The sequence below is a fragment of the Salvelinus namaycush genome, unplaced genomic scaffold (assembly GCF_016432855.1).
Source record: "Salvelinus namaycush isolate Seneca unplaced genomic scaffold, SaNama_1.0 Scaffold649, whole genome shotgun sequence".
Taxonomy (NCBI): Eukaryota; Metazoa; Chordata; class Actinopteri; order Salmoniformes; family Salmonidae; genus Salvelinus; species Salvelinus namaycush.
This window is the reverse complement of record NW_024061363.1, coordinates 1-14,851: the sequence shown is the minus strand read 5'-3', so window position 1 is coordinate 14,851 and position 14,851 is coordinate 1. Positions and strand designations below refer to the sequence as shown.

Genomic DNA, 14,851 nt, shown 5'->3' with positions numbered 1-14,851 from the left:
CGAATTGTCTTCTCCCCATATAGGCCATCTTCCAACCACTTACCTATTTTGCTATATATATGTAATTGGTATCATAGTTCTTGTGATTCAGCCATTGTAAGTAGTAGGAAAAGTGGAACCATACCCCAAAGCCGCACACTCTCACCAACCCCAGGAAAGGGCCTTATGTTTTCTAACTGTTGTTGCTAGAGACGTGGCTAGTTGCTCATCGTGATTATGATCACATGCAGCCTTACGAACAGCTTTCACCTCTGTACAACCACACCTAACCCGTAACTTAACCCACTCATGAAAAGGTGTTTAACTGTGACACCTACTGCAACTGTCGCATTTAACAGCTAATCATGGACCTATATCTCCTTACCTCAGGCAATTGTGCATTTCCGACCTCTAATCATGTCAGAGGAGAGTGGTATAGAAACTGACAATAGCGAGCTGAGCCTGGTAGGATAGACGCATGTTATATCATACTCTATAGACACCTCTTTCATAGACCATACTCATCACAGGCATTTAACTTGTACTGATTCTAACACTCGTCTCTATTCCACAGGTATCTACCATAATCCTGACCCGTTCTGTAGGTACTCGGTTTGATGTCCTTTCATTCACTGTTGTAAAGTATACCATGTATAAGTGATACATTTCCCATGTCTTTAATACACATTCAGGAGAGTGATTACATACTATCGTCTGACGATGAGGGACCTAGGAACCTTGTCTTGGAACAAGCTCCTCCACTGTTGCCCCCAGAAGTCGTCAACCGGCCTCAACCTCACCTAGCATTACCTCCTCTTCCCCAGTTGAACAATGCAGAAGATGAAATGGTAGATATGGTAGTGTATACTGTGATGACACTTTTGCTTGTGTGTATGACTTGTTGGTAATGTGGTTATGTCTCTTTCGCTCAAGTATATGGCCGATGATGAGGATGGAGCTGATGCGGATGGAGATGATGAGGATGGAGATGACTAGGTTGCAATGTGTTGAGATCTAACTACACTGAACCCATTTTATTCATTTTTGAGCTGCCACTATGTCCTACTTTTGGTATGGATGTATGTAAATGTTATGTACTCTGTAAATAAATGTGACCTGGTATTCTTGCTCAGGATATTATTGTCTTTATTCACAGAAGGATATGGACATTGAATAATACACCACAAGCACTTTGTAATGGCACATTTACCAAGCGATATGACAGTGATTACATATGCTCTCCACCTATATCTTTCCTACTCTAGACATTGTGTCTGGCATCTGTGACACCTGGGTGACGTTCCAGGCCTTCATCCCCAAAGATGTGGTTCTTTGGTCGGGCTACAAAGGTTGCATCTTCAAGGCAGCAGATGCGGGAAAGAATAGATGTGATATATGGAAAGTGTACACCTGTCCCAATCGTAAACCCCAAGTTATCAAACGTCACCTTGAATCTCTTTCCCTTGGCAGTTACAATATCAAACAGGTATCCCAAACTGTCCTCATTCATATAATGGATTGCGGCAGCTGGGTTGGTGTGCTTGTTTGTCCTCATTCGTAGAAGCTCTATCACTTTACCATGTGGTGGGGACATTTCCAAACTGAGGAATGCAGCTCCCCACCATGAGCCTTTTATCAGCTTTACAATATAACGCAGCTCGTCCACAATTTGTGTCATAGCAAAGTATTTGGGGTTATGAGCCATCCACCTGGGTCTACGTAGCAAGTGTCCTTCTCCCAGTTTACGCACCAGAACTTTCATAATGTCAATAGGAGTTGAAAATAGACCTTGTACCATATCGGTACAGATGTACCTGCCTCGACTAATAACAACAGTAAAGGTCATGACTGAATCCTGTGTCTTCACCATAATCGAACACACTCCTCCTTGCATGCCACCGAAGTGTGCTGCGACGACAATGTCCCCTTTGCGACTGTTAGATGTATCCATGAATGTGATAATCTGCTCTTTAGAGACTGATCCCCACCAGCGCTCCCCCAGCCATTCTAGGAAGGAATGCCATGATGTGTTCAGTATAGACCAACTAAGCATGCTTTCCATCGAATGTTGCTTTCTCGAATCTTCCACAGCTGGAATCGAGTCGTGACCATCTTCACAGTAAACCTGTACCTCGCCACCCTCTTCGCTGTAGCCTTCGTTGCTGTCCACCACCTCGCCATCGTCAACCTCTTCATCGTACACGTCTTCACAGTCCACCACCTCGTCGTCGTAAACCTCTTCATCGTACACGTCGTCACAGTCCACCACCTCGTCATCATCGACTTCTTCACATTCCACGACAGCGCCGGTGTCAACCTCTTCACCATAGACCTCTTCACAGTAGACCACCTCTTCGTCGTCAACCTGTTCACTGTAGAGCTGTTCACTGTCGACGTCTTGGGTGTGGACCTCGTAGTCTGACTCCTCGGAATCGTAAATGTCGTAGTCCACAAGACTATCGGTTGAACGGGGACTGGTTTCAGCCTCTTGGTCTCTGGTATCCTCCATGTCAGCACCGGGAGTATCTCGGTTATGGGTATAGTCCTCTTGACAATTGTCCTGATAATCATCACACATCCAATCCTCGTAGTCACCTGCCATGTCCGCTCCCGAACTGCTTTCGGAATCAGATGATTTGGAGCCTGAGGACCTAACTGCTTGTGGTATATGGCTGTTCCCAATCTCATAACCCTGGCAGTAACCGTAACAAGACTGAGTCTGAGGCCTCTTGACACAAACGACTGTCTCGTAATGGTTCCGACTATTCTCCAAATATATGCCCTGCTTAGACACCTCTAAACCATTAGATCTGTATTCAATCCAACGGTTGGTATAGTATGTATATATGCTTACCCCCAACATGTCTGCAGCTGCTTGAATCTCCACTTCGGTCGCCCAACTACCTAAACAATTCATGTTGGACTCCGTAATGTACTCTGACACTGAACGGTAACACACTCTCAGGATGGTCCTATACATATGTTGTTTGCTCTGTAGCTGCTGCACCACCGCATTTCGAATTGGCTCATGGTACTCCTCTGTACCACATAGTGCTTCACTGACCGCTCTGAAGAAACAATTTCCGTCACCTTTTATTTTCACATTCTTACACGGAGCACCTAACACACCAGACGCAGTATGACTGAGAGACCTCTTCTTGCACTGCACCTTCAGCCTAGTGCACAGCAACTGGGCATCTTCAACTGTAACAGGGTTGAACTGCAGCTCTCTGCATGTGCTGCCACTAACAAAGTCAATGTCTGAGTCGTCGCTACTGTCATTCTCCTTTGCTGTATTACAATATCTGAGTGTATAGAAAGACTCTGATTTCCCATGTGCCATTATACACTCTGTTCTGCTTCTTGAGAGACGTCAGTATAGTCATTAATATATCGCTTTGGCCCCTATTGTCAAAGACCCACAGTTCTGCAGACTGAGTCATGATAGGGCGGGCCTAAGGAAAGCGTCATCAATCACACAGAGCTTAACAGAAGCCACAGGAGCCTATAAGGCTTCCATGCTTGCTGACTGAGTAATGATAGGGCGGACCTAAGGAAAGCGTCATCAAACACACAGAGCTTGACAGAAGCCACAGGAGCCTATAATGGCTGCCATGCTTGCTGACTGAGTCATGATAGGGCGGACCTAAGGAAAGCGTCATCAAACACACAGAGCTTGACAGAAGCCACAGGAGCCTATAAGGCTTCCAGGCTTGCTCACTGTGAGGGCTTGGGCTTGGGTAGCCATGTTATAGTTTATAATGCTGTTGAATGCAAGTAAAAAATAAAGTATGCTCAGACAAGCAACTGTCAAGTGTTACCACTGTACTTTATTGATAAAAGAGGTCCACATCACCATAGTACCAAATGAATACAATATAACATTTCAACTGTTAGGATAATTACATCTCCCCCATACTTTCTCGGAGCAGTGTCAGATTCAGTGACACCGATGACAAGTCCATCATCCTCACACCTTCAGTCTTCAGTACACTGAGACCCAGGGAATGTAGTCTGGCACCAGTGTTCACGTTGTATCCGGTACAGTCCACAGGACAGGCTGCGTAGTAAGGCCGATCTACCACGGCTGTTCCGGGACCATCCATGTCTCTTCCAGATGCACAGTTCACCAAGATCTGTGCACCTGCCTTGTATTGTGATCCACTGGGTATTAGAGACTGAGTAGACGTTGTCTTCCAGTTAAACACCACAGAGAACACTGAGACGTCAGGCTTTCCTTTTCCGTAGTAGCTCACTAGAGTGATAGGCAGACATTTACCATCAAGTTTATACACTTGGTATGGTTTCATCAATGTCACCCGGTAAGTAACGTTCCAGGTGTCAAATTGCCTACAAATGTTCCTGTAGCAATAACCTTTCTCTACCCCAATGAGGTCAGGCATAGAGTTGTCATCCGAACCACCTTGGATAGAGCGGGCCACTCTAGATCTCCCTTGTAATCCGGGTCTGTCAAACTCAGGGACTCCGTTCACAACCCCATTTTCTCCGTCAAACTCAGGTCCCCCATCCATACCACGATATTCTCCGTCAAGGTCAAGTCCCCCATCCACACCCAGGTAGTCTTCTTCAAGCACATGTCCATCACTGATTACACTGTGCTTTTCGTACAGATGCATACATAGAGACAAGTGGATTGTTGCAACGAAGATGAACAGGTTACCCATAATAGTCCTACTTGTTATAGCTGATACCTCTTCCCCAGTGTTGATAAATGTAAACTCTTGTAACAACCCAAACTGACTTATAAGTACTTCCCTGTATTAGTACGTTGGCTAGAACATCAAGTGTTGGATAACTGATACGTGGTTTGCTACACTACTGAAAGCTGGATCTATTGTCACAGCCTCCACATTCCACAGACAGGATACAACATAAAGTTTTTGGATAACTGAGAGGTTGTGGTGGACACTCACAGATTCAACATTCCGGCCAAGGGCCCTGTGTGCGAAGTGACAGGCTGTCCCCCGTACTGCCCTTGGGCCCCGTGTGAGTTTGGGTATTGATTCTAAAAACGCCCCCCCTCCTGCACTACCTTCCCTTGGTTGTGAATATTGTGCCTTTTGGGTATGGTTGTTGTTACATAACCCTCCCGTTGTCCTCCTATTATGCCTAGCACACAGTGTCCCCCCCGGGTCACCCTGTCCCGTCTTGGCTAAAGGCCCAGTGGGCACAAGTGTGACAGTATGGGTGTGAACAGCCTTTGCAGATGTATTTCTTACACCTGCAGCACGCGGTGTGTGTCTTGGCGTCCTTCTTGGGTGGGCAGAGCTGACACCTCTTCCTCTTACTCGCCTCCAGCCGGGCGGCCGGGGCTGGGTCGGAGGCGGCGGCCGGGCCGACGGCTCGCTCAAGGGCTTGCGGACGAGCCTCGGCGGATACACGCTCGCCCCGTATGACTTTGACAAGTGCTGAGGCGGCTTCGGTGCGGGGGAGACGCTGCCTTCTTTGGATCAAGGGCTTCACGAGCGCCTTTCCGAGCTGCTCCAGGAACACCCTCCTCTTGTTCCGCTTCCCGGGCATCCAGTCGGGGTTGATCTCTCGCCATATGACAAAGGCGTTGTAGGAGGACACGTCGAGGATGTTGTGGAAGATGACCAGGGGCCAGCGGGCGGTCATCCGTCTGCAGCTGTAGGTGCCGACCACCTTGTCTAGGTTGTCCACGCCGCCCTTGTTGCAGTTGTAGTCTAGGATGAGGGCCGGCTTCCGGTCTCGGCGATCGCTAACGTCGGGCTCCGCGTGCCGCGTGCTCAGAAGCAGCACGTTCTTATTTCTCTTTGCCAGGTAGGACACTAGAGTGGCGGTGGGCGTGAAGGCGAACCTGGAGGACGAGACCTGTCTGTCCTTGGACTGGAGCAGCGCGGGAGGGAGCTCGGGCTTGTTCTTTCGCACCGTGCCCACCATGGTGAGGTTCCTCTCGAGGAGCCGCTGCCCGAGTTCGTAGGAGGTGAAGAAATTGTCACACGTGACGTTGTGACCGCCCGGCAGTCCCTCGGTCAGATCGAGGACGACGCGCGCGCCCTGGTTCTTCTCGGGGCCTCCGCCGGCCGCCTTGCCGGTGTACACTTGCATCTTCCAAGCGTAGCTGGACTTGGCGTCGCAGGCCACCCACGACTTGATGCCGTATTTGGCCGGCTTGCTGGGAATGTACTGTCGGAAAGGACAGCGTCCTTTCGGCGAGGGAGAGGGGAGGGAGAGGAGAGGGAGAGGAGAGGGAGAGGAGATTAGCAGCGTCATACACAGATACATAGACTGCCCGTGCTCTCTACGCTACACGTACAAACACAGATACCAGCGTCATCGTTACCGGCTCACCATCGGGGCGCACTGCGTTTACGTTACACGCAGCCGCCTCCGCCGCCCGTGCTACTGCCGATTGCTACTACTGCCGATTGCTACTACTGCCCGTGCTACTACTGCCCGTGCTCCACGTTGCTACTCTTGCCGATTGCTACTACTGCCCGTGCTACTACTGCCCGTGCTCTCTATGCTACACGTACATAGACAGATACATTGACTGCCCGTGCTCTACGCTACACGTACAAACACAGATACATAGACTGCCCGTGCTCTCTACGCCACACGTACATACACAGATACATTGACTGCTACCGCTCTCTATGCACAGATACATAGACTGCCCGTGCTCTCTACGCTACACGTACAAACACAGATACATAGACTGCCCGTGCTCTCTACGCTACGCGTACGTACACAGATGCATAGACGGTACCTCTGAACGGGACCAGTTGTTCGTCCACCGTCACTTCGGGCCCCGGGTTGTAGAGGGCCTGCAGCCGCTCCTCCCACAGGTCCCACACCTCTCTCACGGCCGCCAGTCTGTCGGTGGCGAGTCTCGCGGGTCTCGACTGGCGGTCGTCGAATCGCAGCAGCCTCGAGTACTTGTGAAACGCCTTGAGCGGCATGGTGGCGCGGAACACGGTCCTGCCGCTCTCGGCGTCCCACAGGCTGGCCGCGGCCTCGCCTCGGGACCTGTAGACGCCGGCTAGGATCAGCAGCCCTACGTAGGCGCGCAGGTCGGTGGAGTCCATGGGTCGCCAGCCGTCGCCGTATTTTCTCACCCCCTGCAGATTCGTCATGTCCACGATGATCCTTTCTATCGCCGGTGTGACAAACAGCCGGAAGGCGGACGCGATGTCGAGCGCTCGCGACGCGGCGTAGGCCGTGGGGCCCGGCGTCACGGCGGGGCAGGGCCGGCGGATGGCGCGGGGCCGGTCCGGGCCGCGATAGGCCACGGAGGACCATTTGATTTTGCCGTTTTATGACAGCAACGTCTCCCTTTCTGGCTCTGGCTCTCTGGCTCTGTCTCGCTCTCGCTCTCTGTCTCTGGCTCGCTCTCTGTCTCGCTCTCGGCCAGCGGCCGCGTCTCCCTCTCGCTCTCCCTCCGGCTCTTCCTCCGAAGAGGAGCACGACCGCGAGGCCGAGTCGTCTTCGTAGTCGTCCGCGTCGCGCTCGGGGTTGTATTCCTCACCGTCTTCATCTTCCGAAACGTCCTCCTCTTCGGAATCGCAGTAGTCTTCTTCGTCTTCTTGGTCGACGCTGGAGGATATCTGTTCCAGGACCTGAGCCGCGCTGAAACCGGGACTGCGAGGCGTCGTAGGCGGAGGCAACACGCTCGGCGGGGTCGTATTCCTCGTCGTCGTCGTCGTCCTCGTCGTCGTCCTCATCATCGTCCTCATCTTCTTCTTCTTCTTCTTCTTGTTCTTCTTGTTCTTCTTGTTCTTGTTCTTCTTCTTCTTCTTCTTCTTCTTGACAATATTAGTAGGCTCTCTACGCCCTGCTTACTGTCGTAGGCGGAGGGCTCACGCTCGGCGGGGTCGTATTCCTCCTCGTCGTCGTCCTCGTCCTCGTCCTCTTCTTCTTCTTCTTCTTCTTCTTCTTCTTCTTCTTCTTCTTCTTCTTCTTCTTCCTGACGATATTAGTAGCCTCTCTACGCCCTGCTTACGGTGGCCACGTGAATGGGACGAGGCACGCGAATGGACGAGGCGCTGTGGTCGGCCCTGCTCCTTCGGCCCCTTCGGTCCCATCCGGGACGCTCGGCTGGCCTCCCCGTGTGATAGCACCGAGGTCGTGCACTGAGTTGTTGGGGACAACTGGTCCCTGCCGGGGTCACTCATGACCCGGCCCAGACAGAGGGGAACAACTCCTAACACAGGCCCCGGGTCACTCCGACCCAGCTCAAGACAGGGGTAGGAGGGTTACAACATACACCTTGCTAACGCTGCCGGGGTCACTCTGACCCAAGCCCCCGGGACAGAGGGGAACAACTCATAACGCAGGGCCTACAACAGGGCCCGGGTCACTGTGACCCGGCCCAGACAGGGGTAGGAGGGTTACAACATACACCTTGCTAACGCTGCCAGAGTCTCTCTAACCCACACAGACACTGGGAATCGACTCGTAACGCTGGCCGGGGGTAACTCTGACCCGCCGAGGCAAGGGGAAGGTTGTGTAACAACAGCCATACCCGAAAGGCACAATTTCCACAACCAAGGGAAAGTAGTTTGTAGGGGGGCGTTTTTAGATTCGATATCCAAACTCACACGGGGCCCAAGGGCCCGTATGGGGGACAGAGGGCCGTATTCGACACAGGCCCTTGCCCGGAATGTTGAGCGTGTCAATTTTGGGGCAGGACCTTTTACTAGTATCCAGCAGGTGGTGGTGTTGGGTCACTGTGACCCCGGCCTGCCAGGGTCTCTCTGACCCACACAGACACGGGGGAAGCGACTGGTAACGCTGCCGAGGGTCACTCTGACCCCTCTGACGTCACTATGACCCCGCCCACACAGGGGCAGGGGCAGGAGGGTTACAACATACACCTTGCTAACGCCGCCGGGGTCACTCTGACCCCTCTGACGTCACTATGACCCCGCCCACACAGGGGCAGGAGGGTTACAACATACACCTTGCTAACGCTGCCGGGGTCACTCCGACCCACACACAGACACGGGCAATCAACTCGGAACTGCCCGGGGTCGCTCTGACCCGCCGAGACAACGGGAGGGTTATATAATAGTCTAGGTGTACGAATCCAATCATACAGAAGAATTAAAAACAATTCAAGTTTATCCAAAGTTCTCCACATTCAATAGATCAGTTGGTAGAGCAAAGGACCGTAGAACACTAAATGCTGAAATCTGGCTTGAGGAGGACTCTTTTCCAACCTTCTTGCCACTAAAGGGGGTGCTGTTTTCGCATTAGCATAATTTCCTCTACAGATTAAACTGCCTCTTATTCAATTATTGCTCTTACTATATGCATATAATTAATACCATTGGATAGAAAACAATCTATAGTTTCTAAAACCGTTTCAATTTTGTCTCTGAGTTAAACAGAAGTCATTTGACAGCACTTTCCCTGACCAAGAAGAAGAATGCAAGATGTGTATGCTCGCTTCAACGCTCTGCCTATATATGGTCACGCCACCTATGACCCGAAACACACTTCATTCGTCTTCCTCTGGGTGTCAAGAGGACGTCAGAGGAGAAATTTTTTGTTTACCTTGTACTGACGTGAAATAAGACCTATTTCTTTGGCGTGACCGACAACTTCCGGTTCTCTGACTCGCGCTATTTGGAGGTGCGATTGTCTACTGTTTTGCTGCCGTTACGGATGAAAACTATCTCCGTCTCGAAGTTTGTTTGATACATGTGACCATATCATCTTAATGTATGTTTTTTCAATATAGTTTAATCAGATTATTTGAATTTTTTCGGGAGTTTTGCCGTGTTCCGTTCTGTGACTTTTTTTACTTTGGCCAGTCGACCAGTACATATGCTAAATGAAGAGGGAAAGTTGCCATTATGAATGGATTGAACGACTCATCAGGACTAAGGACACATTGATCAACATTCTGATGAAAGATCAGCAATAGTAAGACCCAATTTACGATGTTATTTCATATATCTGTCGTGCATGTGAACTGGTCGCGGGCGCCCAGCTGGTTCTGGCTGGCGTGGCTATGCTAATTTAGCGCTACATTTTGTTTTCGCTATAAAACATTTAATAAATCTGAAATATTGTTTGGATTCACCAGATGTTGGGCTTTCAATATCTGTACGCTGTGTATTTTTCTGAAATGTTTTAAGATAAGTAATTAGTTATATGACGTTGGTCTCTGTAATTGTTCTGGCTGCGTCAGCACTATTTCAGATTGCAGCTGCAATGTAGAACTGTGATTTATACCTGAAAAATGCACATTTTTCAAAAAAAAACTATGCTATACCATAAATATGTTATCAGACTGTCATCTTATGAAGTTGTTTCTTGGTTAGTGGCTATATATATTTTTATTTAGTCGAATTAGTGATAGCTACTGACGCAGGAAAAAACTGTTGGAGTAAAAAAATTGTGTCTTATGCTAACGTGGTTAGCTAATAGATTTACATATTGTGTCTTCCCTGTAAAACATTTTAAAAATCTGAAATGGTGGCTTTATTCACAAGATCTGTATCTTTCATCTGGTGTCTTGGACTTGTGATTTAATGATATTTAGATGCTACAATTTACTTGTGACGCTATGCTAGCTATGCTACTCAGTGGGGGGGGAGTGGGGGGTGATCCCGGATCCGGGTTGGTGACTCGTTAAAGGCTACCTCATAAATGCGCCTAAAAGATATACATTTGCCTGTTGTTCGCACATTCCCCTATAGAGAATAAATCGTGCATTTCCAGTTTCCTAATTAAGAAAGAATCCAAGTTAACTCACAAAATATTAAAGAAGAATTCAGAACACCTAGTTCCCTGAAGTGATTTTTCCAAAAATTGTTTACAGACAGATTATTTCACTTATAATTCACTGTATCACAAATCCAGTGGGTCAGAAGTTTACATACACTAAGTTGGCTGTGCCTTTAAACAGCTTGGAAATATCCCGAAAATGATGTCATGGCTTTAGAAGCTTCTGATAGATTAATTGACATCATTTGAGTCAATTGGAGGTGTACCTGTAGATTTATTTCATGGCCTACTTTCAAACTCAGTGCCTCTTTGCTTGATATCATGGGAAAATCAAAAGAATTCAGCCAAGACCTCAGAAATAAATTGTAGACCTCCACAAGTCTGGTTCATCCTTGGGAGCAATTTCCAAACGCCGGAAGGTACCACGTTCATCTGTAAAAACAATAGTACGCAAGTATAAACACCATGGGACCACGCAGCCGTCATACAACTCAGGAAGGAGACGCGTTCTGTCTCCTAGAGATGAAATTACTTTGGTGCGAAAAGTGCAAATCAATCCCAGAACAACAGCAAAGGACCTTGTGAAGATGCTGGAGGAAACAGGTACAAAAGTATCTATATCCACAGTCAAACGAGTCCTATATCAACATAACCTGAAAGGCTGCTCAGCAAGGAAGAAGCTACTTCTCCAACCCCTTCGATAGCTCAGTTGGTAGAGCGGAGGACTGTAGAATGCTGAATGCTGATATCCTTAGGTCGCTGGTTCAAATCTGCCTCGAAGGAGGAATATTTTTCTGCCTCATCAATGCGCCCCCAAAAATATTTTTGCCGGTTGTTCGCACATCCCCCTATAGAGAATAAAATGTGCATTTCCAGTTTCCTTAACCCTCCCGTTGTCTCGGCGGGTCAGAGCGACCCCGGGCAGTTCCGAGTTGATTGCCCGTGTCTGTGTGTGGGTCGGAGTGACCCCGGCAGCGTTAGCAAGGTGTATGTTGTAACCCTCCTGCCCCTGTGTGGGCGGGGTCATAGTGACGTCAGAGGGGTCAGAGTGACCCCGGCGGCGTTAGCAAGGTGTATGTTGTAACCCTCCTGCCCCTGCCCCTGTGTGGGCGGGGTCATAGTGACGTCAGAGGGGTCAGAGTGACCCTCGGCAGCGTTACCAGTCGCTTCCCCCGTGTCTGTGTGGGTCAGAGAGACCCTGGCAGGCCGGGGTCACAGTGACCCAACACCACCACCTGCTGGATACTAGTAAAAGGTCCTGCCCCAAAATTGACACGCTCAACATTCCGGGCAAGGGCCTGTGTCGAATACGGCCCTCTGTCCCCCCATCGGGCCCTTGGGCCCCGTGTGAGTTTGGATATTGAATCTAAAAACGCCCCCCTACAAACTACTTTCCCTTGGTTGTGGAAATTGTGCCTTTCGGGTATGGCTGTTGTTACACAACCTTCCCCTTGCCTCGGCGGGTCAGAGTTACCCCCGGCCAGCGTTACGAGTCGATTCCCAGTGTCTGTGTGGGTTAGAGAGACTCTGGCAGCGTTAGCAAGGTGTATGTTGTAACCCTCCTACCCCTGTCTGGGCCGGGTCACAGTGACCCGGGCCCTGTTGTAGGCCCTGCGTTATGAGTTGTTCCCCTCTGTCCCGGGGGCCTGGGGTCAGAGTGACCCCGGCGGCGTTAGCAAGGTGTATGTTGTAACCCTCCTACCCCTGTCTTGAGCTGGGTCGGAGTGACCCGGGGCCTGTGTTAGGAGTTGTTCCCCTCTGTCTGGGCCGGGTCTGAGTGACCCCGGCAGGGACCAGTTGTCCCCAACAACTCAGTGCACGACCTCGGTGCTATCACACGGGGAGGCCAGCCGAGCGTCCCGGATGGGACCGAAGGGGCCGAAGGGCCCGAAGGAGCAGGCAGGGCCGACCACGCGCCTCGTCCATTCGCGTGCCTCGTCCCATTCACGTGGCCACCGTAAGCAGGGCGTAGAGAGGCTACTAATATCGTCAGGAAGAAGAAGAAGAAGAAGAAGAAGAAGAAGAAGAAGAAGAAGAAGAAGAGGACGAGGACGAGGACGACGACGAGGAGGAATACGACCCCGCCGAGCGTGAGCCCTCCGCCTACGACTGTAAGCAGGGCGTAGAGAGCCTACTAATATTGTCAGGAAGAAGAAGAACAAGAACAAGAACAAGAAGAAGAACAAGAAGAACAAGAAGAAGAAGAAGAAGATGAGGACGATGATGAGGACGACGACGAGGACGACGACGACGAGGAATACGACCCCGCCGAGCGTGTTGCCTCCGCCTACGACGCCTCGCAGTCCCGGTTTCAGCGCGGCTCAGGTCCTGGAACAGATATCCTCCAGCGTCGACCAAGAAGACGAAGAAGACTACTGCGATTCCGAAGAGGAGGACGTTTCGGAAGATGAAGACGGTGAGGAATACAACCCCGAGCGCGACGCGGACGACTACGAAGACGACTCGGCCTCGCGGTCGTGCTCCTCTTCGGAGGAAGAGCCGGAGGGAGAGCGAGAGGGAGACGCGGCCGCTGGCCGAGAGCGAGACAGAGAGCCAGACAGAGAGCGAGCCAGAGACAGAGAGCGAGAGCGAGACAGAGCCAGAGAGCCAGAGCCAGAAAGGGAGACGTTGCTGTCAAAAAACGGCAAAATCAAATGGTCCTCCGTGGCCTATCGCGGCCCGGACCGGCCCCGCGCCATCCGCCCGCCCTGCCCCGCCGTGACGCCGGGCCCCACGGCCTACGCCGCGTCGCGAGCGCTCGACATCGCGTCCGCCTTCCGTCTGTTTGTCACACCGGCGATAGAAAGGATCATCGTGGACATGACGAATCTGCAGGGGGTGAGAAAATACGGCGACGGCTGGCGACCCATGGACTCCACCGACCTGCGCGCCTACGTAGGGCTGCTGATCCTAGCCGGCGTCTACAGGTCCCGAGGCGAGGCCGCGGCCAGCCTGTGGGACGCCGAGAGCGGCAGGACCGTGTTCCGCGCCACCATGCCGCTCAAGGCGTTTCACAAGTACTCGAGGCTGCTGCGATTCGACGACCGCCAGTCGAGACCCGCGAGACTCGCCACCGACAGACTGGCGGCCGTGAGAGAGGTGTGGGACCTGTGGGAGGAGCGGCTGCAGGCCCTCTACAACCCGGGGCCCGAAGTGACGGTGGACGAACAACTGGTCCCGTTCAGAGGTACCGTCTATGCATCTGTGTACGTACGCGTAGCGTAGAGAGCACGGGCAGTCTATGTATCTGTGTTTGTACGTGTAGCGTAGAGAGCACGGGCAGTCTATGTATCTGTGTTTGTACGTGTAGCGTAGAGCACGGGCAGTCAATGTATCTGTCTATGTACGTGTAGCATAGAGAGCACGGGCAGTAGTAGCACGGGCAGTAGTAGCAATCGGCAAGAGTAGCAACGTGGAGCACGGGCAGTAGTAGCACGGGCAGTAGTAGCAATCGGCAGTAGTAGCAATCGGCAGTAGCACGGGCGGCGGAGGCGGCTGCGTGTAACGTAAACGCAGTGCGCCCCGATGGTGAGCCGGTAACGATGACGCTGGTATCTGTGTTTGTACGTGTAGCGTAGAGAGCACGGGCAGTCTATGTATCTGTGTATGACGCTGCTAATCTCCTCTCCCTCTCCTCTCCCTCCCCTCTCCCTCGCCTCAAGGACGCTGTCCTTTCCGACAGTACATTCCCAGCAAGCCGGCCAAATACGGCATCAAGTCGTGGGTGGCCTGCGACGCCAAGTCCAGCTACGCTTGGAAGATGCAAGTGTACACCGGCAAGGCGGCCGGCGGAGGCCCCGAGAAGAACCAGGGCGCGCGCGTCGTCCTCGATCTGACCGAGGGACTGCCGGGCGGTCACAACGTCACGTGTGACAATTTCTTCACCTCCTACGAACTCGGGCAGCGGCTCCTCGAGAGGAACCTCACCATGGTGGGCACGGTGCGAAAGAACAAGCCCGAGCTCCCTCCCGCGCTGCTCCAGTCCAAGGACAGACAGGTCTCGTCCTCCAGGTTCGCCTTCACGCCCACCGCCACTCTAGTGTCCTACCTGGCAAAGAGAAATAAGAACGTGCTGCTTCTGAGCACGCGGCACGCGGAGCCCGACGTTAGCGATCGCCGAGACCGGAAGCCGGCCCTCATCCTAGACTACAAC

At 51.6% G+C, this 14,851-nt stretch overlaps 1 non-coding gene across 1 annotated transcript; it reads left to right on the top strand.

Annotated features, from left to right (window-relative positions):
- The first annotated feature begins 11,392 nt into the window (after window positions 1-11,392).
- On the top strand, window positions 11,393-11,481 carry trnay-gua. Its single transcript is given in 2 exon segments — window positions 11,393-11,429; window positions 11,446-11,481. It is a non-coding gene; the product is annotated as a tRNA-Tyr (tRNA).
- Window positions 11,482-14,851: the final 3,370 nt, after the last annotated feature.